Raw genomic sequence first — 26488 nt, forward strand, 5'->3', positions numbered from 1 at the left:
TGAAATTATTTTAAAACAAACAGGTTGAGCTAGCAGCTATTTCCATCTATAGTCAAGGGAAGATCAGAAGTAAAGAAAACATCTTTTCTATCAAGGCCATGACAAGTCAGCCTCCTAATATAACCTTTTGACTAATTTAACCCTTTGACATGTTCAACTAATATTTATAAATTTAAAATTTGTACATATGCTACTGTCCTTAATTCCCACAAGCTGTGAGGAGTTATTGTAAACTTCTTTATCTAGAAGGAAATGTAGAATCTGATAATAATGTGTAAAACCTATTTTATACCATACAGATGGTAAATTGCGAATCTGCCATTCAAGCCTCACACAGAATGACTGTGAAAAATATCATTTTATTTAGGTGCCACTGTTTTCACTTTGAGCTTTAGATGACATTTTCTTAGACATGTGTTTATCTGTACATTGGCTTTCTTTCCCTTCCAGTTCAAATTTGTATGTCTACTTATAGAGAAGCAAGAGCTATCTAACATTTATTGGATGTTGGTAATATTCTGTGACATAAACTACTACTCAACAAATCTAAGAAATAAACATTATTATTAGATTGACTTATAGTAGAAGCTTTATAATGCTGGAGAATCACAGTAACACACTAAGATCCCCAAGCCCAGCAAAGAAGAGCTGAAAATTGGCCAGAAGAAAGCAGCAGCCTCACAAAACATCAAGCTCAGTTTCAGAATCAAATGGTCATTTGGGGTTTCAAACTTTCACATTCCATAGGCTTATGATGAGGGTTTTGTGAGAATCTGACTAGCTTGGAAAGGACTTTTAAACAAACAAACACACAAACAACAACATCATAACAACTACTGGCATACACTAGAAAGTAATAGTTGTCAATCAACTCAGACTTTACTCATCTTTGACTGCTTAAGGTTTTGTCCCTGAATTTGCAGGAGACCGAAACAAAGCACTTACTCCTATATGAGATAACATTTTGAAGCTGACTAATTCTGAAAATTACCTACAGTGAGATTTTAAAACTTTGTTCCTGCAGTGTCATCTATACTGAGAGTTAATCAATAATATCTAATTAGTGAATAATAAATACTTAAATACAGGAAAGCTTCAAACACTGAAAAAATGTTGTGTCTATAAAATATCCCTTGTATTTTAAATATGAATATATTCAACTTCTTATTGAAACAGTTAATCACTCAACACCCCAACTGACAAATCTGAAACAAACTCTTTTCTGTGATTATTTTATAGGTTATGTAATTTACTCCATCCAGTAAGTTGACTTCTTCACTAGCCTCTTTCTTTGATAACTATAAAGTTATAAAAATGTTCTTTTTCTTTTACATGGTTCACTGGTGAATACTACCTACAATGTATGTTGAGCATGACAAACATCCTTTATGTTTAAGGGACATTTAAATTTCTTTTGTGTTTGGAAAGAATCAGAAGGGTGATATATTAGACTCATAAAAACAGAATCAAAGTTGATTTGTAAATAAAATTAAGGCAAACATTTTTTGTTGTTTATTGTTTTTTTTGTTTTGTTTTGTTTGCAAAACTACATTAAATTGGGTAACTATTTTATTCTGATATGCATCTTAGGCTAACTACAATGTTCTTAATGGCTATAAAATGCAAGGTCCCAAGCCAGTGAACACTATTGATATGTTAGTAGGATGTAATTCTTCCTTCTAGGACCCTATATTCTAAAGCACTTGAAAGGAACAAACAACTAAGACATCAAAAGGAGCAGTTGCAGCAACAGTTACCATTCCAAAGAAGATGGAAATGTTACCTGGCCCTACTCTAGATAAAGAGCTACACGTTGTTAACAACTACAAAGGGGTGGGGGTTAATATTCCCTATGGTTAGATCTTCTATTGTTTATATAGTATCAAAGTGTTCCTTCTAAAAAGTCATATGTGCATAAAACCCTGACTGGGCTTAGCATGTTACATTTATGAGTTTATTGATTTACATGTCTTTGTAATACAATGATTGACGAAGAGGAAGCTGTGAATTTGAGTGGGGAGTAAAGGTGGACATAGGGATAGCAGGGGAGTGGGGAGGAGTTAGAAGATAGAGAAGGGAAATGATATAAGTATATTTTAATTAAAATTTTAAAATAAGCAATTGAATTCCATCTGAAATGGTAGATGAACAGTTGAATAGGATCAGAACGTGGATAGATCACTTTCACCCCTCTGATTAAGACAGTAGAAGAGTCATATAACTATAGGTTGAGGATCAGTTTCTTGAGACTCAAGTAGAGACATGGTTAGAGGAGTGAAAGGGAAGAAGAACAGGTGAGGTGAAACAATTGTATGAGCAATGACATCAAAGGAGTCCATAGGGTGACTGGTTCTAATAGTGTACCTGAGAGTGCAGCCAGTGCTCAGTAGAGAGGCAAAGGTGAGAGTCAGTGAATCCTGGTGGCATCTCAGGTTATATTATTATGCAAGACTATTAAATGATGTGCTTCTATGAGTATTTGTTTTCCTATTTCCACCTGCAGGGTGAAGACTTTTATAGACTCTTTATAATGTGGATGGGCAGACATAGCTGGGTAAGAAGCCAAATGCCAAATGTCACATGACACCAATATCAACATTGTACCCCCCTATTTTGTAAACCTTACTGATACTCTATTTATTGACTTATTGAAATTTTCTATAACACACTGACAACAAATACTTTAAGAGTTGAACTAATAACATCAGCCATTTGCCTACCTTTGCATTCAGTCTGAAACTTGTATTTGCTCTATTATAGATTCATGCCAGATTCTGAGGCTGCAAAGAAGAATTATAAATGCTCTGATGTCAGAAATAGCCTATTCTAAGAGATAGATGTGCCATTGAAGAATTGAAGTATGGACAGTGTGACAATCTCTATTTTTTTTTTTTACTAATTCTCTAAAAGTCAATGTATACATCACCTGTAGCGTGTCTCAAGCTAGAACAACCACTCTAGTAGTTTTACTTAGACAGTGGCAGCTTTGGTGAGACCTACATTAAGTTGTTTTAATAGTGAACTAGTAGGCCCTGCAGTAAACTTGCCTAAGGGATACTTCTAGTCACTGGAGCATTTCTGTTTTTCACAAAACAAAAAGCAAGCTGATACAGGCTTTCAACCTATCGAAATTTTACAATTATTTAGACAGCTTAAGAATTTTACTGTGCCTGTGTTTTCTGATATGGTTGACTTAGGTTGGAGTTCAATATTAATGTTTTAGAAAGTATTCAAGATAATCCCTTGTTGCCAATGCTGAGAGTCGCTGAGATAATTCAGACCTGTTCCTCCCTTTGCTCTGAAGCACACTAGCAATTGTACAAGACAAATGAAAGAGAAATAGACCCACCATCAGCTTCTGATTCAATGAGAAATAATAAGTAGTGAACTTTTTTTTCTTGGAAATTTCTGTGTAAGTCAAAAATAGAGTGGATTGAAATCCTTAGAAGAACTCTTGTGAACATCTAATTTAAAACTACATAGACTTCTTAAGTAATTATTAATTTGTGGAGAAGAGAATACGCTTTTGATTGTAAAGTTAAGACCCTTATACTTCCTATGAAATACATTCTGACCTTCTGAACATTTTAAGCTGGTCTGTATAGTTTGGTAACATGCACCATGTATGCCAAAACTGGATATTTGATCAGTCAAAGGCATGATTGCTTCCATTCAGTCTTTAGCTAAAGTCTTATTTGTATCTATTATAGATATGTGTATTATATGTATATATTATAGATACTTATAGTATTATAGGTACAATTGTAAATTACCCATAAATAAAGGATTTCAAACTATCAAAAACTGGCTTAAGACAATACTTGTCATTTAAAAGAAACAGCATTGTCTTCCTAATTCTGAGGCAAATACTATTTAAGTGAGTTCATGCATACATGACTCTACACATATACTTTAGAACCAGAATTGGAGAATGTTTAAGAGGACTCCTGAATTTGAAAACTTTAGAAACCGAGATAATTTTTGAAATAAAGAAGCAATGTTTTAGCCTCTGTTTCTGCTATTAAAACTTGATAATCTTTGCTAGTAGTGGTCAAGTCCTTACCTTGTGAAATTAAAAATCCAAGTTTTAAAAAACAGAGAACTTGTCTAAATTTATAGAAAATAAAAAATTGAAACATATTCTGAATATCCCATAATCTAATATATCAAGACATCTCCAATCACATTTGAACAGTTTTATATAGCAAAAACACCTGTCAGCTACACTGACTCAGTTCCTGAGAATTCCAGTAAAATCAGATGCATCTGAGCAGTATAGCTGCTAACTTTATACCCATTAAAATTGTATGCAAATAATCCAGCTCTGCAGATTTTGGCTGAGATAAATGTAAACATAGCTTCTTCTAGATATTAAAAAAAGAAGCCAGTCATTACTTGAAAAATGAGCTTCAGTTCCACTGGATGAACAAATTTTACTGAAAGCATCCAGATTTCATACTTTCCCAAGACGTCTTTTAATTTATTTGGTTTGGAGAAAGGGTCTCAGGATATAATCCAAACTGGCCCAAACCCTGTGCCCTTCCTGCCTCATCCCATGACTGCTGACATCAAAGGCTTGCATCATCACATCCAACAGTTTTTGGGGTTTTGATATTTTGTTTTTAAGTTTTGCTTTGTGACTCACTATGAAAATTTCTATAATGAATTTACAAGTATTTTGTTTGCTTCTCTAATTTTACAAATCTGTAGGGTATGTCAAAATCCAACAAGAAAAAATTAACTCCATGGTAGGCTGAGAAATTTCACGTGTGTTTTCAGCACAAACTTCATCAAGTCTTATTGAATTAATGTGTACATTAACAAACATGACTCATGCCACTGATTTATAACCTTTAAAAAGACTCTCAGTTTTTCTAGTTAAGAGGAGTACCTGTTTGACAATGCAATAGTACAATGGAAAGCATAAACATTAGATGAAAGTGGAAGATTTCCTTATAGATCGTTGCATGGCAGACAAGCAAGTAGAATTCATATTTATATTTAGTAAGAATAAATGGAACTGAAGCAGGATTCATTAATGCTGAAGAACTCACAAAGTATGCCTGTGTTTCCTGCAAAAGTATAAATATTTATCATTGAATCATTAAGTATTCCATAGTGGATAATTCACTTATGCAAAATTCCTGTTGATTCAAGCTGTCTGACGTAGTGCAAAGAGTTACACTGACCTATAACTGGAGCTACAATTTTGACCATTCAGAAGCTGACATTACTAATCACAAGGAAAACAAATATAGAGATTTTTAGAAAAACATACAGTCTTACAAAGAAAACTATACAAGCATATTTGAAGATCAATTCATAGTCATACATTTCATTTTACAAATACTGTACCCTTTATTATTCATTTTAAAAGAAAGATAACAGGTATGTATCAGTTGTAGTGAAAAGGATACAATTATTCAAACAGCCCTCCTTCAGTGTTGTAGAATCAAACTGACCCACATATAGAGGGTGTATGATTTGGATATGAAAAAGGCAGAAATTAGTTATTCTGACAGAAGAATAGCATTTTGTTGATTACTCGTTAGAATTGGAATAAACATTTTTCATTTGATTTAGCTGATGAAAACCACAATATCCCCTAATAAGAAACACAAGTAAAATATCTTAATTATATAATTTAAGGGCACCAAGGTTTGTCTAGAATCAGCATTCTATATTACAGGCCCTGTAGATGAACACCGAAATTACTGGGATTACAACTATATTTTTGAATCATTCAACTTTAACCAGCATTTATGGAGAAAATACTTTGCACAAAATTCTGTGCCCCAATAGTTTAGAATTATATGATAAATTTTGGAAATAACTTGTATATATTTATGTAACATACAAGAGTACTTTGACTCTCCTGACTTCAAGTTAGGTGTGCTTTCTGGGATTCTCATCTGGCATGTCTACAAGTCAGGATAGGTTAGTATACGCTGCAGTAACAAGCAAATCCTGATTCTCCAATCTTTATTTAACAAGTTGAAAGTATATTTCTTATACTTGTTTCATGAGTCAGCTGCCAATTGCCCTGTTCACTGACTTACGATTGACATTTCCAGATTAGCAGTTACAAAACTGAGACATCATGAGAAAAATTATGATAGATTTTATCCTCACTTTTAAAAGTCACACACAGCTGAATGTGATAACATATACCTGTAGTTCTAGCACTCTTAGGAAAGAGGGTTTAGGATTCTGAATTTGAGACCAGCTTTGTCAATATAGTGAGTTCAAAGATAGTATGAACAATATAGACTAAAGTGAACCTGTCTCAATGTTCTTGCAATAGCAAAAAAAAAAAAAAATTACCCCCAATTCTGTATTCTTTGTTCAAAATAAGCCACATAGCTACAAACTTAAAAGGAAAGTATGTAATCGATAATACATTTTGCAAGAGAGACAGAGTTTTTCACAATTTGACCAACTTGACTTATGCTCATTTAAAGTATTTTTTCACAGAAATTTCAAAGACATTTTTCTTTATATGCAAGACAATTATGGTCACATTATCTATTTGTTGAAAGAGTGGGATTATCTGTTCTATTGGCAAATTCACATGCGGAGTGCTTGAGTTAAGGGTCAGCTGGGCAATTTAGAAAATTCTCCAGTTTTGGCTTCAAATCTCAAGACAGAGGAAAAATCAAACAAACAAAAACAAAAATAAGAAACAACAAAACCTCAGGCAGATCCCCATGCATCACCACAAGGAAATCTCAGCAAAAGCTATAAACTAAGAATTCTGATGCCATACACAGCTCGAGTTTACCTTCAGAAAATGATTGGAAAATCAACTCCCATCTTTCATAAAATGTGAGCGCATTTTTCTTGCTTGTCTAATCATGGTGCACCAATCATATATAAACCAAATCATCCAAGAAACATTTTCATCAATTACTGAGTGCTCTAACAACATTCTATCATGGAAAGCTTCATAGCTTCTCAAGTGTGATCTCCTTCCTCTTTTCATCCTGAGATGAAACACAAATCATTACAGGCCCTATCAACACTCCCTATCCATGAAGCTATTTGCTATTTTGTCCTTGTCTGCAGGAGAATCCATTATTTGTTTGAATTTGTGAATTAGTTTATGATTTTTCAACTTCAATCTTTCCAGGCAATCATAAGGGAAGATTTTATTTCTAGAACCTCTCCAATTTTTAAAAAAAAAACTTTAAAAATAGAAATAATTTTATAATGGAGATGAAGTTAAACATTTTAATATAAAGTCAAGTTTTTATGCTTTTATTTAGACTTACATTAACAGATTTCACAGATTTAATTACTCAATTGAAAGAATGGCTAGCAGTTGTGGATTATGTTGTTATTTTTTTAATAATTAAATTTATTCAAAACAGATTTTATTTAAGCAAGAAAAGAAATATTTTTAGAATTGTGAAATATACATGTGTAAACAATGTGACACAAACATGACTTTTGATTTACAAAGACATAGTACTTGCCAGATAGAGGATAAGGTGGTCTAGATGTAGGTCCCTGTGCCACGCTTTCCCTGAGATTCTCCTTGGCAAGCCATCTTTTTTGAGTAGACATTAGACTAGGGAACCCAATACTTTTGATTATAGATTACTAGAGAAGGGGAAAAGGGGTGGAAAGAGAGACAGAGGGTATATAGCAAGAAGAAAAAGAGAACAATCATACTTGAATAATGTTTACTAAAAATGAATTTTTTGGGCCTGGCATTGTGGTTCATCCTGGTAGTCCCAATACTCCTCAGGGTGATGACAGATTTGAAGTTAGACTATGTTTTGTAAGGTGAATATGTCTTAACCACATCAAACAAAACAAATAACGAACAGATAACATAACAATAAAAACAAGACCATCACTTGGGAGGGTGAGGCAGGCAGATTTCTGATTTCAAGGCCAGTCTGGTCTACAGTACAGTGAGTTCCAGGACAGCCAGGACTACCCAGAAAAAGCCTGTCTCGAAAAACAAAAACAAACAAGCAAACAAACAAAAACCCCTCAACAATAAACTGCCCTTGAGCAATTAAATAGATCTAGTGTTCTACTTTTAGGAAACATATCCTCTAGAGCAGTGGTTCTCAACCTCTCTAATGGTGTCACAGTTTGTTACATGTTGTGGTGACCTCTCCCAACCATAAAATTATTTTTATTACTATTTTATAACTGTAATTTTGCTATTGTTTTGAATTGTAATGTATACTATCTGCTATGTGAGCCCTAAAGGGATATGGACTCACAGGTTGAGAACCACTGCTTTAGCCTATTCTTTCTGAATTTAATTTTCTTCTCACCCTTTGGCATGGATTTCTAACTTGAATCTCATCAGTCATTAAACACTGAGATATGTTCCAACTGCTCTTTCTTTGGCCTTTAAAGGGAAAAGAAAATGGAAAAAAATGAAACAACAGTAACAACAATGAAATATAAGTAAAAAGCATTAATATCTCCCTTCCATACAACTGTCTACTATCTATGCTTGGCTTAAAAGACGCATAGCTTTTGGCTAGCAAGAATGTGAATATTTGCAGTAGCTGTGGAGAGAGTTTGAGAAACCTTTCACTGCTTAAAGATGGCAATGACACTAATGTAGCAAGTGTGAGGAGTACTTAGCATGTGCTATTGTGCTGACAGGACTCTCATTTCCATTTCTGAAGTGAAGTCATAATAGAGGTGTGGAAACAAGAAAGCCCGAGCTTACATCAGAAGTCAGACAGTTACCTCTAGGACCTAAAGCTCCTATGACATCGGCTATGTCCAGTTAAAACAGTCATTGCAAGGGATATCAGGTATCATCTGAGTGGATTGTATGATTAGTTTTTAACTCTATACGTCTCTTTGAAAGATTAACATTCACTTCATAGTCTTGAGTAAACTACTTACTTCTAATATTTTTTCATTGTGAAATGAATAGACGGTTAGTATATTTATCACAAAGTACAATCTCAGTGATCAAGACAGAACATTGCTCATCAGCACAATGGAAGAGGGCCTCATGACCCTTCCCCAGGGGAGAAAAAAGCAATGGATGGACATTGTGGTGGAGGGAGCAAACATTGACTTCATTTTGTAGTCACTGGTGTATTGATCAGGTAGCATTTGAGAGCACCACACCCATACTCATGTGGATAGACTTGGCTAAACTATGTGAGTCATAAAGGAAAAAAACACAACAAACTAAGACATGAAAGTAGAAAGAAGATTGTTATGGAAGAAAGCTGATTGGTGTGGAAGAAAGGGAATATTGAAAGGTAGTGTACATGAAATCAGAATGCATTACATAGATGTATGAACATTTCAGGGAATAAGTAAAAAACACCTAAGATCTCAGTGTTATTATTACCATGTTTGTCCTTTTCTGCATTTAATCAATCTTTGGATTACTCTATTGCCTCGTTAAGTTTCCAAGTCAGAGCACAAGATAAGACAGTAACTCAAAGAACACTGTCCTGGAGCGCAGCATGGGGGAACTCACCGCCATCTTTTACAGCTTTCTCATGTTGGACTTACTTTTATTTCCGGATTTTTTTTCTCCCCAGCCTTGATACACTAATGATAATCAACAGCATGTGTGATTAATGTCTATCAGCTTGGAGGATTAGCAATAACTAGGAAACATTCAAAGCCATTGCTTTCACCTCTCTTGGAGTGGAACAGAAAATGAAGGTTAATGGCTTGAATAACTGATTTTAACTGCCTAAGTACTGAACAATTCATCCATTACTTTGCAACTTTAAATGCAAGGCTGGGGCCTTTATAACTCATTAAGTCTAAGTAACTGGCAGTTTACAAGTCACTGAGAATAAACTTGACTGTTTAGATACAATATACATCACTGTTTTTGAAAAGGCAAATATTTAACTCTTTGTCTCAGTTTACTCTTTTCATATGAAGAAATTTCTTGGTCTTTGAAAGCAAATGAGGTGATTTGTTTACATTAAGTCTGAGAGTTGCAACATAGCTGCTGGTCAGTCAGGAGGGGATAAAATGACAGACAGATGGACAGATGTGACTGGACACTCCTTGACTTTATCTGTTTGGTTTTAGAATTGAGTAATTACCTATGGTGCTTTTAGTCCATGGGTACTGGAATATTAGAGACCAAGTAAAGCACCTCTATGATGTGATGTTAGGTTCATTGTTATGTGTTCTAAACTTCATCTTCCTAACTGACAAAACAGACACTATATTGGCACCTGGTTCAGATTGTTTGAGCGCTGAATAAAGTAATGTGTGAAAGGCCTTATTAGAGACTTGTGGAAGAAATAAAATCAATGAAATGTTTAATTATTATTTCATAGGCTGGAACACACTGAATGTTTAAAATGAATGTGAGGGAAAAAAAAGTGATGCAGGTAAGGAGCTGGTTTCAAGATCTGCTCAGAAACAGAAAGCATCAGATAGCAGCCCCTGCCTTCAGAATCTTGTGTAGGAGGAGTGACAGAAACAGACAGTAAACAGAGGAAAACCAATGAAAAAGTAACTTTTGTGAAATCATGAAAAATGGTATTTATATTGGTGAGGTTAAAGATTTTGAGAATAAATGCCTTTCCCTAGAGTTCTGACCTTGCAAAAAAAATGATGTATAGTGATAACATTTGAAAAGAGAAAATAACATTTATTACTACGAGTGAACATGAATTCCTCACCTACTGGGGAAGTATGGTAATTGTGTAGGAACTAAAGGTTTGGCCAGGTCTGCTCTAGACCTAGAAAAATAAAAATCAGGATTAAGAACAACTATTTCAATTTTTCCATATTGTTAAGACGTATTTGAAAAATTGTTAGCCTTGAATATGTCTTGGGATGCTGTACTGATCCTACACACAATATTAAATTCTTAGCCAGATTTAAACTTCATCTTCTATTTTATTGGAGTCATTGAATACACCTATGTTCTAGAGGTAGTGACAGGAATTGCGACAGGAAGCAATTAAATTAAATAAGAAATATACTTTAGTCACATGGTTTTAGTTTATCTAAATTAGATAGAATCATCTGCTCTTTCTAGAAATCAGATCTCTACATGGAGTCAGGTCTCTATGCTTATCAAAGGCTATAAGAATAGCATTGGTACCTCACTCTGTATTCCCAAATGGTATTATCCCATGGTAGTACCACATACTTTATGTGTTGGCTTTCTATGATGAATGAATTATTTTAACACTCCTCCCAGTTATTCTGTAGTTGGTAGTACTGTTCAAGTCTTCCATAATGATTAGAGAACTCAGACGTAGGTTCATCCTGACTCTAGTTCATGTCCTTCAAGTTGACTGGAAGCAAGATGTGTGGATACATGCATCCACTAACAGAAGGTAGGTCAAGTTGATTTGTGTATGCTTTATTTTAACATAGCAGGTTGATGGTTAAAAAGGTTTTTCCCATCTTGGGATGTCACTAAGCATCTAATCTATGCTGATATGTTTTAACTAATGTTAAAATGAGAATAATTTGAGAGATTTAAAAATAAGTGAAATATACTCTTTCAAATTTTGTAGAGATAAAACTACATGTAAATAATCATGTCTTAGCAAGCAAGAGTGACTAGCTAGCTAGCTAGCTAGCTAACTAACTAACTAACTGCTGGAGTATTAAAATTCATGTAGTAATTATATTTTACATTATTTTCCTGTATTAGCATGTTCATTGACTGTTTGTTCTGTATCCTTGGGGGGCATAATGTGACAAAAAGGACGTGTCTCCAGCAACAGTTCTTGTTTGGGATCCTGTTAATTAATTTCATTTTAACATTATTATATGATTTTGAAGTTGGTAATGGATATCAAGTGCATGGCAGTGATTCTGTATTACAACAATGCTCCTGAAAGTGGAAATTATTGTCATTTTAAGCCTGAAGCTTGTGTTTTTCTTTTCATGTGTCCAAGAAAATATTTATGCAGTGAGCAGTGACCCTGGTAGAATCTCCATGAACACAGATCTCTTCTCTCATTAGTTTAAATTCAAGTTCTATTCTAGCCATCTTTTTTAAAACCTTTGTCTGTATGTGAGTGTGTGTGTATGTGTGTGTGAGTGTGAGTGTGTGTATACCTCTACTTGTCTACTATAATATTCTTGACTTTTGTGCATCCCACAGCTTCCATGTTTTAGTATAACAGAGATGCGAGGAGAAAATGGACACAAAATGAAATCTCTACAGGAAAAGAAAAAGCAACTTTTAGATGAAAGGATGACGAATTTGAGATGTAAGTTCATTTTCAACATTCCAAGAAACACTTTACATACAATTCTGGGAAACGAGCCAAAATGACAAGGCTAAGGGTTATATCCAACAGATATCATGAGAGTAAGAACAGCCACAGATATCCAATTACTTCTATAATAAAAGTATCACACCCCCTTGTTTTCCATCCACATCTTGGGTTTAGAAAGGAAGGCAAGGAGTTAGGGTAAATCTTTATAGCCTATTTGAAAAGCTACTCCTTCTCTCTCACTATCATCCCTTTTATAGTCAGACTCAAGAAAAAAATGCAGGGAAAGTCCTGACACAGGAATTCTTCTTAGAGGTTTACTAGGAGCAGAGTTAAAAATATGCAGCATACTTTCAGCACAAACTCTGAGTGCCTACCATGTCAACAGTGTGATACATGCTAGACATGCATTGAAGGAATCAGGGTACTGACTATGTGCTCACATGCTGGACACCCAAGAAGGAGAGACCAAATTTTGGGGGTTCAGACTCCATCTTATGGAACCTGACCTAAGTTTAAACTCAAGCAAACTATCAGGCCAGTTAGTTTACCTAGCTTCAGTTTCCAAGTTAACCCCTAACAAAATTTGTGCCTAGCTTCAGTTTCCAGGTTACCCTCAAAAGACCTGTGTCTCCAAGTTATTTTCTCCCAACAATTCTAGTGTCTAGCACCAGTTTCCAGGTTAATCTCCAACAAATCTGAACTTCCAGGTTACAAACGCACCACTGCCTAACAACCACCAATTAAGAGGAAAACAGAAGTTAAGTTTATAGTTTGACTCCCAGCACTAGCCAATTATGCTAAAGGTCTCAGTAACTCCCAGTTAGATGTTTGCCAGGCTAGAAATACTCTCCCTTGTCATTTTCAATAAACCTTTGTCCCAAAAAGTTTTGGAGGCTTTTCCCCCCACTGGAAACACCCCATGGGTCAGCAATGAGTTAAACCCAAGCTTGAGCTTGTGAATGAAGGCCCTGGTATGATTGCATTGGATTGACTCCTGAATGGTCTTTTGGGGTTCATGAATACTTCCTTAGTACTACAAGAATACTTCGAAGGCACAGTGACATAATCTCCAGCTGCTACCCGTTGCCAGCTCCTCTTGCATAAGGTGTCCCATCCAATTGCTGTTCAAATATGTCACCTGTCATTGTCTCTTACATTCTAATTGTCAACTTTCTTCCTTTTCTGCCAACAGTGCTTATCCTTTTAACAACAGCGGGTAATCCACTTACAATATGTGTGCCCCAGACCCCACTCTCTTCATTACTACAACCCCACTTCTTAAAGCCAGGGGAAAACATTTGAAATGTTTGTAATCCTTTTCCTTTTATATTTCCCTGGAAGTGCTCCATTTAGCCATTTATCTTCAGTACCCACAAAGTATTTCACATCAAGACAAACTAGTACTAATTGCCAAATTTATACATCTTAGAACCATCAGAGAAGACTACTTACTAATGAGGGATTGCTAGATCAGGTTGGTCCATGGGCATGTCTGTGAGAGATTTTCTTTAATTGGTTAATTGAAGCGGGAAGAACAAACCTGGGTGTGGGTAGCACTGCTACCATGGGTCAGCTGGTCCCTGATTAGTGTAAGAACAAACCTTGGGAGCTGAGCAGTGGGCATGCATGTGTTCCCTTCTCTCCAATTTTGTCTGTCAGTGTGATGTGACTGGCTCTTTTTATTTTTGTTTCTTTTTTTTTATTAAATCTTTTTTTTTGATATTTTATTTACATTCCAGATGTAATTCCCTCCCCCCCCAGGAACCCCCATCCCATTTCCTCTCCTCCAGCTTCAATGAGGATAATCCCCCCCCCACCCTCCCACTCCCACCTCCCCAACCACGATTTCCCTCACACTGGGACGTCCAGCCTTCACTGGACCAAGGATTTCCTCACCCACCTATGCTTGACAATGTCATCTTCCTCTATGTATACAGCTGGAGCCATGGGTCCCTCCCTACGTGCTCCCAGGCTGGTGGTTTATAACCTGGGAGCTCTGGTTGGTTGGTAGTGTTGCTCTCCTCATGGGGCCAATACCCTATCAGCTCCTTCAGTCTTCTCTTTCACTCCACCATTGAGAACCCCATGATCAGCTCAATGGTTAGCTGTGAGCTTCCGCCTCTGTATATTTCAGGTTCTGGCAGACCTCTAAGTAGACAGCTATATCAGGCTCCTGTCAGCATGCACTTCCTGACATCCACATCAGCGTCTACCTTTGGTGAATGCACAAGGGATGATACCCAGGTGGAGCAGTCTCTGGACGGCCCCTCCTTCAGTTTCTGTCCCACACTTTGTCTCCATATTTGCTCCCATGAGTATTTTGTTACCCCTTCTAAGAAGGGCCAAAGCCCTTCTTGGTCTTCCTTGTTCATAAGCTTCATGTGGCTGGCTCTTTTAAGTTCCTGCTGCCTCTGTTCCCTCTAAAAAGCTTACTGTAACCTGGAACTGTAAGCTAACATAAACCCTTTCTCCCTAAATTGCTACTGGGCAGGGTATTTTGTCATAGCAACGGAAATGAAAGCAGGATAAAAGCTCATCAGGAAATGCCTCATGACCAAATTTTCACTCCATTCTCAGTTCTTACACGCTTAACTGATCACTTGCTACAAGCCTTTTGTTTCCTGGACACATTTTCCTCCCTCAGCGAGGAGCTGTAGTTCTTCTCCTCTTCCTTGTTTCAAATTCTCCATGCTAGAATTCCTTGGAAGCCAGACCTCTGCCACTTCTTTGTTTCCCTCTTTATAATTCAGTCATTCCAGTGCAATATTTTAAAGGCTCAAAATATGTTTCTCCATCCTCAATATCATTTGAATTTCTGTCTGGGAAAGATTCATAGAATTTCTATATCTAAAGCTTCACCTGTCTCACACTTTACCCCTAATCTCTGCCTGTGACGCTTGCTTGTTTTCCATCTCGATCAGCTCAGCTCTACTCTTCAAACTTTGAAAGTCCCCAGCTTGGATCAATTTTTGAATCTCCTCATTTCTATCCAACCTTTCAGGAAGCTCAGTCTTCTCTACTTGGAAAATATGTACAGAATCTGCAGAATTTACGGAAATTGATCTATACCATCAAGATCTTCCTGTTTCACAACTGCTAAAACCATCTGTTCTATTCTTTAAGCCATACCTTTCCAACTGTTCTCTATGGCACAGAGAGATGCAATCTTTAAAATCCTAAGTAGACCAATGTTTCCTGAGAGCTCTGTGCCCGCCTCACAGGATTAAATAAAGAGGTGGTTGTAGCCTTCAAGGTACTCTGCAATTCTTCCAATCTCTCATTTGCCTAATTTCATCTTCCATTAATCCATTCAAGCTACACCAGTTGATTGGGTTTTCATGAATATCAAGTAGATATGAGGCTTTCTTTCCATGGTCTTTATTCTGTTTCCTGTATGTAGAATTTCTTTTTCCTAGTAATTATTATGGGTCAAATAATAAAGAAAACATTTCTGAATATTTTGATGAATCCATCTCAACAATTCCTCGTTACTGTGAGACTGGTGTCCTATGGTCTCATCTTGTCATGTATGCTTCATGATATCACCATCTGCCATTTGTGCTATTTCTTTTGTTGGCATCTGACTGATGAGATACCAGCTCAGTGCTGTCTCCTAGTACCTGGTGTAATGCCTACTTAGTACATTAAAGGTTGCTAAATATTTCTGAATGCTGTAGAATGCAGATGTGGTATGTTTTCCTCTTAGGGAATATTTTATACTGACAAATATCCACAAATAGAAATGTTTTAGTTTGAATAAATGTTTCTCCAAAGGCTCATACATTACAAGCTTGAATGCCAGTGGACAGGCTCTGGGATGTAACTGATTCCTAAACTCTCTGATTTAATAAAGTGTTTTTGTAGGTTGAAAGATTCTTTCATATGTTTATAATTTATGGCACTGTTGGAATGCGGGGAACGAGGTAAAGGTAGAAAATTGCTAGGACATGACTTAGGAATATATAGATTGTCACTAACCCCTTGATGTCTCCCTCTTTCTGATTTCCAGTCACCATGAGGTGAGTATCTTGGTTCCACTAAGCCTAATTGAACATTATATTCTGCATTACCTCAAGCCTACATCAAAGGCAAAGCAACTATCAACTAAAACCTTGAAAACGTAAGCCAAAAATGAATATTTCCACTTTCAAAGATACCTTTCAAATATTTGTCACAACAACAAAATGTCACCAACATATACAGTGAACCGATAAGTAAAGGCAAACAAAATTAATTTGTCCAAGGTTATAAGATGAAAATTAATAGGAAAAGAGTTTTGAATGACTGGTTAGGAAGGTCTTTGTAAAAATCTGGCATTTCATTATGAGGACTTAGCTTCTTCTTTGTTAAAGACAGAGGACCCTTGTTTCCTGCAGGTGCTGACAAGGGTAGTAATAACACATTTAGTCAACAACAATTTTTACAGAATATGTGTGCAGACCTTTCATAAATGTTGTCTAGAAAGAATAAGAATATTTTTCTATGGAGATAGATATTGATATTGATGAAAGGTCTGTACATGTAAAGAATCTATTCCGTCTTGATAGAGAGGACAGCCTGTTATGAATCCTTTCTGAAATTACTTTCTTCCCAGTGTACATATTTCACACCTTTTATATTGGTTACTTTATTTACATTTCAAATGTTGTTCCCATTCACACAAACCCCACATCCTATCCCCTCTCCCCTTTGCCTCTATGAGGATGTTTTCCCATCCACCCACCCATTCCCACATCACTGTTCTAGCAGCATCCCTTTACGCTGAGGTATCCAGCCTGCACAGGACCAAGGGCCTCCCCTGCCATTGATGCCAGATAGGGCCATCCTCTGCTACATATGTAGCTGGAGCCATGGATTCCTACACGTGTACTATTTGGTTGGTGGTTTAGACCCTGGGAGCTGTGTGTGGTCAGGTTAGTTAATTTTGTTGTTCTTCCTATGGGATTGCAATTCCCTTTAGCCTCTCCTTCTCATAACTCATCCAATGGGGTCCCCGTGCTCAGTCCAACGGTTGGCTGTAAGTATCTGCATTTTTGGTAAGGTGCTGGCAGAGCCTCTCAGGGGACAGCTATACCAGGCTCCTGTCAGCAAGCGCTTCTTGGCATCAGCAATAGTGTCAGGGTTTGGTGTCTGTAGATGGGATTAATCCCTACGTGGAACGGTCTCTAGATGGCCTTTCCTTTTTCTCTGCTCCAGTTTTTGTCCTTGTATTTCCTTTAGATAGGAAAAATTCTGGGTTAAAAGTTTTGAGATGGGTGGGTGGCCCTATCCCTCAACTGGGGGCAGTGCTTATCTACTAGAGATGGTCTCTACAGGTCCTAACTCCCCTTTGTTGGTTATTTTGGCTAATGGTCATCCGCATTGAGTCCTGGGAACCCCTTGATTCCCTGGCATCTGGGACTTTCTAGTGGCTATCCCCAGTTCATCATTGCCCACTGCTACATACTTCTATTCAGTATGCTGACCCTCTGTACTTTTCTCCTGACTCTTCCCTTACTTGATCCTGTCCCCACTTTCTCTTCCCACTCCTTTCTTCCTCACAGGACCCTCTCTCCCTCTATCTTCCATGATTATTTTGTTCCCTCATCTATGCAGGATTGAAACTTCCAGATTTTGGTCTTCCTTCTTCTTAAGCTTCAGATGGTCTGCAAGTTGTATCATAGGTCTTCTGAGCTTTTGAGCTAATATCTACTTATCAGTGAATACATACTATGTGTGTTCTTTTTTGATTGAGTTACCTCACCCAGGATGATACTTTCTAGTTCCATCCATTTGCATAAAAATTTCATGAACTCATTGGTTTTAATAGTTGTGTAGTACTCCATTGTGTAAATGTACCACATTTTCTGTATTGATTCTTCTGTTGAGGGACATCTGGGTTGTTTCCAGCTTTTGACTATTATAAGTCAGGCTGCTATGAACATAGTGGAGCATGTGTCCTTGTTATATGTTGGAACATATTTTGGGTATATGCCCAGTAGTGGTATAGCTGGGTCTTCAGGTAGAACTGTTTCCACATTTCTGATGAACTGCCAGATTGATTGCCAAAGTGGTTGTACCAGCTTGCAATTCCACCAGCAATGGAGGAGTGTTCCTCTTTCTTCACATCCTCACCAGCACCTGTTGTCACCTGAATTTTTGATCTTAGCCATTCTGACTGGTGTGGGGTAGAATCTCAGGTTCGTGTTGATTTGTCTTTCACTGATGACTAAGGATGCTGAACATTTCTTTCAGTGCTTCTTGGCCTTTTGAAATTCCTCATTTGACAATTCTTTGCTTAGCTCTGTACTATATTTTAAAATGGGGCTATTTGGTTCTCTTTCAGAAGGAAATTTTAAATGAAGTTTCTGCTGCAAGATTGCTATCCTTTACTTTCCCAAGATATTAAAATACTTTACTGACAACTATATTGGAAGACATAATTATTAATACTATCATTGCTTGAGACTCATTCTGTAGCTTTGACTGCCTTATAACTTGCTATGTGGATGAGGCTGCATTCACACTCACAGAGACCTGCCTGCCTCTGTAGGGCTTTCCCTCTCCTTAGCATGTTTCTTGTTGTTGTGCTTATTGAGCTTACATTTACAGAGTCATGTTAGTAAAAATTATGAGTATAATTTTTGACACTTCTAGGAGACACAGTCTTATTGGAAACTCTATGTTCCTCTAACTTCTATCCATCTACACAAAGACTGTTTAGCCTTAGGTGATTACGTTGTAGTGTAGATATTTCTTTTGTGGCTGGGTTTTGCAACTCTGCATTTTTATTGGGTGTCATTATCCAATCTCAAATGTTCAGTCCTGAAAACTTATCTACAAGTAATATTATACAGATTGAGCAGGTTGTTTACTAGTATACATGCATATGTACAAAATACACACACACACACACACACAGTCACACACACACACACGCACATATATAAATGAGGCCATTAAAAAGAAAAAGGAGAGATTTATAATATATGATGGTTTGGAGGAAGAAAATGAGAAAGTAAAATATAAATATATCATACTCTCAATACAAAAAAGAAATAATTTTTAAAAATTGAGATTAAGAAATAGCTAACTAAAAAACCCAATATTTTTGGCATCTTTGAGTGTAGCTTCCATTTTTGAACACCTAATGAGGTTCAATAGCTCATCTCATTCAACTATTCAAATAATTTCGTGGAGTTATGCACCATTCTCCTTCTAGCACAGGCATTAAGTATATAATATAGAACATATTTTACTGATAATTTTATTAATTAGGATTTTTTAAATTATAAGATGACATTCAAGAATGATTACAGATGAGCCTACATGTTGCAGTCAGGTCTGGGATTATAGTTCATAGTTGCACAATGTTCTCTGTGTGTTTGGTTACTTCCTTTAATAATAGTTTTTATTTCTCTGCTATCCTTTATCCGATGGTTTAATAAAATTAGTATAGTGTGAACTAATCCAAGATCCTTTGCTAAGAAATGTTCTGACTATCTGTCTTTGGCAAGCCATTTGGGGTGACATTTTTCTTTTATTCCTCTGGTTCTTCTTTCACCCATTCTTATCTTCCATTTTGCTTGTTTGTATGATTGTCTTGCATCTGCTTCCATTCGACACTCTCTGAGCATCCTTTTGCTTTCTTTACACAGTTCAGCATTTTTTCAGTATCATCCATAGTCACTCATTCTTGTCTTTTCATAGGCAGTGTTTTTCCAGCTGGGATAACTGCCCTGGATTTTGTTTCCATCTTGGTCCCAATGTACTATGCCAATTGCTGGTGGCAGCTTTTTGGCTGAACTCTTGGTACCAATCCCCTTTCTGGCACACATTGGCCCCAGCCTCACTCTTGAACTCTTCTCATCTGCTTCCTCTACCCCTGGGGCTTGTCAACATTTTCTTTGCAGGAGCAGAGTCTCTAATCAAAATAATAACTCAACAACTTCAGATGGATCTTTATGCTTCTTGGGTTTGTCTTCCCATATCACCACTTTGCAGAATCACGTGAAAATGTAAAGCTACAAAATTCTTATGAGAATTCTAATTCATGTTTCAACATTGTAATTGCACTTATAAATGTAGATCAAAATATCAATGAATTTCAGTGCTTAGTGTGGTTTACTTCCTTTCTCTATTGCTTTGTGAATATGAGGTATAAGAAAGCATCCCACTACATGTTAATTTGAAAAGAGTCAGTACCATTGCTGTACAATATTTGAACTTTTCCCCCTTCAATCAACTTAGCCATCTACTATGGGTAAAATAAGATACCAATAAAATAAATTTACTGTGAGAAAGACCTAGGATTCAGGACAGGAGAGATGGAAGACTCTTTGATAAAGAGCACTTGCTTTCTATTATGACCCACAAATGGATTCCAGAACTCAGGCCAGAAAGTTTAAAAATGCATGTCACTCTAGTTTAGCTCTGGAGGACCCAATGCCCTCTTGTGGCCTCTGTGGCCTCTTGTACTCGTGTGCTCATACCCTGTTCTTCCAACACAAAATGAAAAATAAAACAAACCTTTAAAATATATAAAGATGTAAACAAACAAACAAACAAACAAACAAACTGGATTTCTTCTCTAATGGAAAATACATTCCTTTAGTAATCTTTGACTCAGAACTCTGCTGAGCTTAGAAGGGTACAAATATCCCAACTTAATTTAATTTATACCTGATACCGCCACTACTTTTTTTTGAGGAACAATGTTCACTGAAAAGATCCCATAGAACCAAGTTTTAATTGGAAGGACTTGTTGACAGAGAAGTCTGTTCTGTGGTCTGAAGCTTCTTCTGAATGTATTAGAAACTGCATTTTATCCTTTAGGTCCCAGACTCTCAAGTTGTTCCTTCTTGACAAGACCAATTAGAGACATTCCATCTCCTATGTACTCCTTTCTCTAGTGTTTATCACTACAATGGAGACATTGACTTTCCTCTTTTTCTCTGGATTTTTTTTCATTCTTTTTTTTTCTACAAATAAAACATTTTAAATACTAAATATATGGGGCTGGAGAGGTGGGCTAACAGTTAAAAGTGCTTCTTGCTCTTTTTTGAGTTACTGGCACCCATATCAGGAGATTCATTACCCACTCAGAATGAATGGTCCAGAGGATCCATACCACCTGTATACTTTGGGTGTACACACAAAAAGACATACACACATATACACAAATAAAAATAAAAAATATTTTAAGAAATGTATGTTCCCACTGATATTCTATTCACAAATTATCCTTTCCTCCATATTTTTTTGTTTCAGTCTTAGATATTATTTCCTTATAGGTGTGAAATTTTGAAGGAACATCAGCAACAACAACAGCAATAACAACAACAATAACAACAACAATAGAATCACTGTTCCCAAACTCTTTAGGGGAACACACACAAAAACATTGAGTTTTCACAATTATTTAAAGGCATGGATCAATGAGATTTAGAAGGGGCAAACCCTTGGGGGTGAGAAACCTAAATTAAGATTTTAAATTACTGTCTTTTCTGCAGTGTCTCAGAGCTGTGTTGCAATGCCTGTCCATAGCAGTTACTCAAGAATTCTGAGCAATCTATGGCATTTAACTATGATGCTTGACTGTTGCTTTTTCCTTATAAAGATTGGATTTTTCTAGCATCTATCTTCTGGAATGCCTTTTGACGCTGAGTAATCATTTTGAGGTAGGTGGACAGCATCCAAAGAGAAGTCTGTGGCTATGGAATTGAGAATCATTAGTTGGTGAAAGGTGAGATGGGGGTGGAACACTATCAAATGCCATGTTTCCATCTTCTGTATACTATGCAATCCAACCACCAACAAATAATCACTGTACCTTAGAAGTTGCTGGAAACAAAATCATAAGAGGAACAGCTTATAGCATATTTTTCCCTTCTAAGTCATATTTCTTGGGAAGGAACATCAACGAGGGGACATTTCTAGTGTGGGCTGGCTGAAGATGAAGTACTGGAAAAAGGAGGCACAGCCTAGAGTCTTGACATAGTAAGAAGCAAATCCTTTCATGTGACTTTGGGATTCTACAGCCATAGCCTGACACAGAAACAGCTGTCACCCAAGGAAGAAGTTGCAAGTCTCGTTTGCACAGAGTATCTTAGGTTTATAACAATCTTTATGCAGCACTTCATCTTTCTGTTAGACTTTCACAACATTTTCAAAAATAGTGTAGGTGGTTCTCATAATTTCTATTTTTTAGCTAAAAGAAAAGTTAAAACTCAGAAGAATCTATTTGAATTCAAATAGTGAAAAATCAGTTCAGAATTAAGAAAAAAAATCTACTTTTAAATATATTCCATATCCTTCTAGAAACATCCAGCAAGTGTCATTCTTCTTCTGAATGTTATGCTAAAATAACTGTTGTGTAAATGCTAACTACCCCAAACTAAACTTTGACAGAGCATCTGTATAATTTTTCAAAATGATGTAATTGATTTTTTTTTAAAAAATTTAAACTAATTATTTAATGAATTCATTCATTTATTTTATATGTATGGATGTTTTGACTGCAAGTATGTATGTACACCACATATATGTCTGACATTTTTGGAGGGTATAAGAGGATATGAGTGTAGTGAGAATGGAGTTACAAATGGTTGTGAGCTGCTGTGTAGATGCTAACAATCGAACCCTTTCTGTCTGGGAGAGCAGGCACTTAACTGCTGAGCCATCTCTCCACCACTGTATTCTTGATACTATTCACACACATTACTCTATTAAAACTTAAAATTTCAAATATGAAGCTGTAATATTTAGCTTGTCAATTTTACACAAGCAAGAGTCATATGGGAGAAGGGATTCTCAACTATGGAAATGCTTCCAGCAGATTGGCCTGTGGGTAAGTTTGTGAGAGCATTTTCTTGATTAATGATTGATGTGGAATGAATTCTTTTATTTGTTTTCCAATATCTTTCTTACAAATCATACTATTCTTTGTTGTTTAAGCTTGATGTTTTAAAATTTCACTTTCCTGAGACTTCCAAAATTCCATTTCTGTTTCTTTCTCAGATGACTCAATGTGGTTACTTAGGTTATAATAAATGTTTTGGGAATCCGCTATTGATTTTGGTGAGTTTGCTTGCAACAAGGCTATTGGCCTTTGGGGAAAAGCATTGAGAGAGATCTTATTTTATGTACTAACATTAAAATGAGTTGAAGTAACACGTTTAAAATGCTTGCAATTTTTGGAACAAAAAGGTCAAAACCTCCATATATGGTAACATACAAAAGATGAAAGACAGGAACAGTATTAGGTAATGTGATATTGACATCAAAGCATATCTTACAAGACTACTATAAGCAAAATGAGGTTATATCAAATGAATATTTTTATCATTTAAACTGCATGCCTTGAGCTATGAGTTGTCAATCATATATTGGAAGAAATTAATTTTCATTTTATGTACGTATTTCATTTATTTAATTTTCTGTGTGTTTTCTTTTTTTCTCCTTTGGTTGGTTTCTTTTCCACAGTTGAAAATATAACATAATTACTTAATTGCATTTGCTGCAGAATTATTGAGATTATATATTGCTATATTCTTTCTTAGTATAGTTAAGAGTGTATTCAGAAACCCTGAGCCTAAAATTTATAGCAGATATGTCTGTTGATGACAGGCTTTACAGGGGTTTCAGAAAGCAATGGTAACTTTCGCCACATCGTTTTATAACATTGTTAAGAGAGGAACACAAAGTATAGAGGCTGTCACTCAGGTACCTAGTAGGGACTTTTTTCCCTAAACCATAAATAAAACATCTATGTTAGTTTGTTTATGCTCTGTGACATAATAATGGTGACCAGTTAGGATATTTGTTTTTGTAAATAATGAAACCCTACAAGTCAATATATAGAACCTTAATTCCTTCCTGTTCTCAAGAAAGCATGTTTTTATACTGAAATATAAAGTATTTTGCTTTTAAGATAAAAATTAAAATGACTGAACAGTTCACGAAGATACTCTTCACTATTGGAAAAAGATTGATGCAGAAAGCAAGTTGGTAGGCCACTCTTGCCTTTCTGTTCTTGTTTTATGCTTACAACAAAACCTTCAGGAATGCCTTCATTACATATTGTGTGAGATTTGTTTTCAGTTCACATCCAATTTCTTTGCCAATCTGTTATCACTGGAAGGGCTGTAGTGTTTTATTTACTACTACTGAATCTAGACATAGTGTCTGCTATTAGAATTTCACACTTAGTATTAACCCTTCATGTAAATTGATTTTATTTATATGCAGGAAATATTTGGTGCTTGTGAAGATATAGAATTCTATAGTATAAACTTTTTTATATTAATAATTATAACAAAACACTGTGTAAATTGTGGTCCGATCTTGTAAAGGCTGCTTGCATTGGACCTCAAGGTCCACACCATATAATAAATTATAGCTTGTTTTTTTTCATAGAGTCCATGATTTTATAGGCTCTAGACATAGATACTAAGTAGGTTTTCAGTGAGATATAGAGCCAAATACTATGACTTGATAAGCTACAATGAATTACTATTGCACACGCAGGTCAATGACGCACTTCCAGTTTGTTGATGCCGTTATATTGTCTACATTCAATTTACCTTCTATTTTGAGGACATATCTTTTAGTATTTTTTGCCACTCCTAGTTAATTCTCTCTAGCTGGAAACATATTTTATATCATTATATCTTTTATAAATTACTGTGTGTTATTCAGGATCATCTCATCTCATATTTATCTTGTTCTATATGTCTATTCTTTCCTTTTATATTATCTTTTTTTCTCTCCTGGCTTTGGAGCTTCTAACTTACTGTGTCATTTGACTTAAAAAATTCCTGTACCTCTTCATGATAACCATTATTAACTACACAAAAATTAGAAAATATTACATATTACTTCCATTACTTTTCCCCAAATTTAGCAGTTGACGAGTACTTGATACATCAGGTTTTAATTTCTAGTATTTTATTGTGTTGGACATACTTTATATCAAGTACATTGGTTTCTAATTCTTATAGATAGAACAAACAAGTTAAATTGTGTATCATATTTCTATCACAGTTAAGATTAATGTACATTCAAGGGAATGGATTTAACTTCTTTAAATTTACCCAGGGAAGAAAATGAATGACTCGTTTTTAATGCAATACTTCTGTTAGAATTTTGAACCATGTACTGTAATGACTCCTAATACTAACCATTATTATCATTCTTCTGAAGTTTGGAAATGCTCATGTACAAATGAAAGTCCCCTTTTTGATACATTCTCAAATGAGGCAAAATACTTGATGAAACCAAATTTAGTCGTGGTCTTAGAAGGACTGTCAGGAACTTGATCTTAAAGGAAGGTATCTAATTTCCTGTCATTTCTGTAGATATGAATGTGCAAACTGAGATTCATAAAAGATAAGACCTTATGACTACTGTCTTAATTAATCTTCACAATAACTTGTTGGGACTTAGAATCGCCATGGAAACAAAGCCCTGGTTATGTTTATGGGGCTATAGACAGTAGGTTAACAGACGTGGGAAGGCCTATCGTAAATGTGGGAAGGCCTATCATATTCTATGGGCTGGGTCCTGGACTAGATTAAAAAAAAAGCAAGATTAGCATAAATGTTCATCTCTTCCATTTACTAATTGCAGATACAATGAAACCAGCTGGCTACAGTTACTACTACCATGACTTCTCTGTTGTGATACCAGAGTCATGTGTCAAAATAAACCATGCTTTCCTTAAATTGCTTTTGTTGACTATTTTATTTAAACAATAAGACATGTGACTATGATACAGCTTCACTGGCAATAAATAAATTAAGTGAATCACCAAATACCAATGATCCATAAAGAACAGAATCATTTTCTTTCATTTTTGTTACTTATAATTGAGCAATGAATGTGCAAATGTCTTCTATATTAAGTGCAATAGTTTCAGTAGACTTTAAAGGAGTTCCAACTAGGTGCAGAATAGAATACTTCTAGTATATCAAAAACAGTGACAAATGTTATGATATTAAAGACACCATTATTTCAGGGCTGGAAAGATAGACCAGAGATTAAGAGATTGCCGTTCTTGCAGAGGACTCTGGTTCAGTTCCCAGAATCCACATAACAACCCACAACAATCTATAACTCCAGTTATAGTGAGTCTGCTACCTTCCACAGGCAACATGGTGTGCATACATAAACTAAAATCATGTACATTAACTAAAAATATAAATATTCCTTTTAAAAGAACAGCATCTTAAAGTTGGCTTACCAGTAAATGTCCTCATTGACATTTTCACATAATAAAACATAAAATAATATCAGTT

The sequence above is a fragment of the Grammomys surdaster genome, unplaced genomic scaffold (genome assembly GCF_004785775.1).
Source record: "Grammomys surdaster isolate TR1022 unplaced genomic scaffold, NIH_TR_1.0 225, whole genome shotgun sequence".
In the NCBI taxonomy this organism is placed as follows: domain Eukaryota; kingdom Metazoa; phylum Chordata; class Mammalia; order Rodentia; family Muridae; genus Grammomys; species Grammomys surdaster.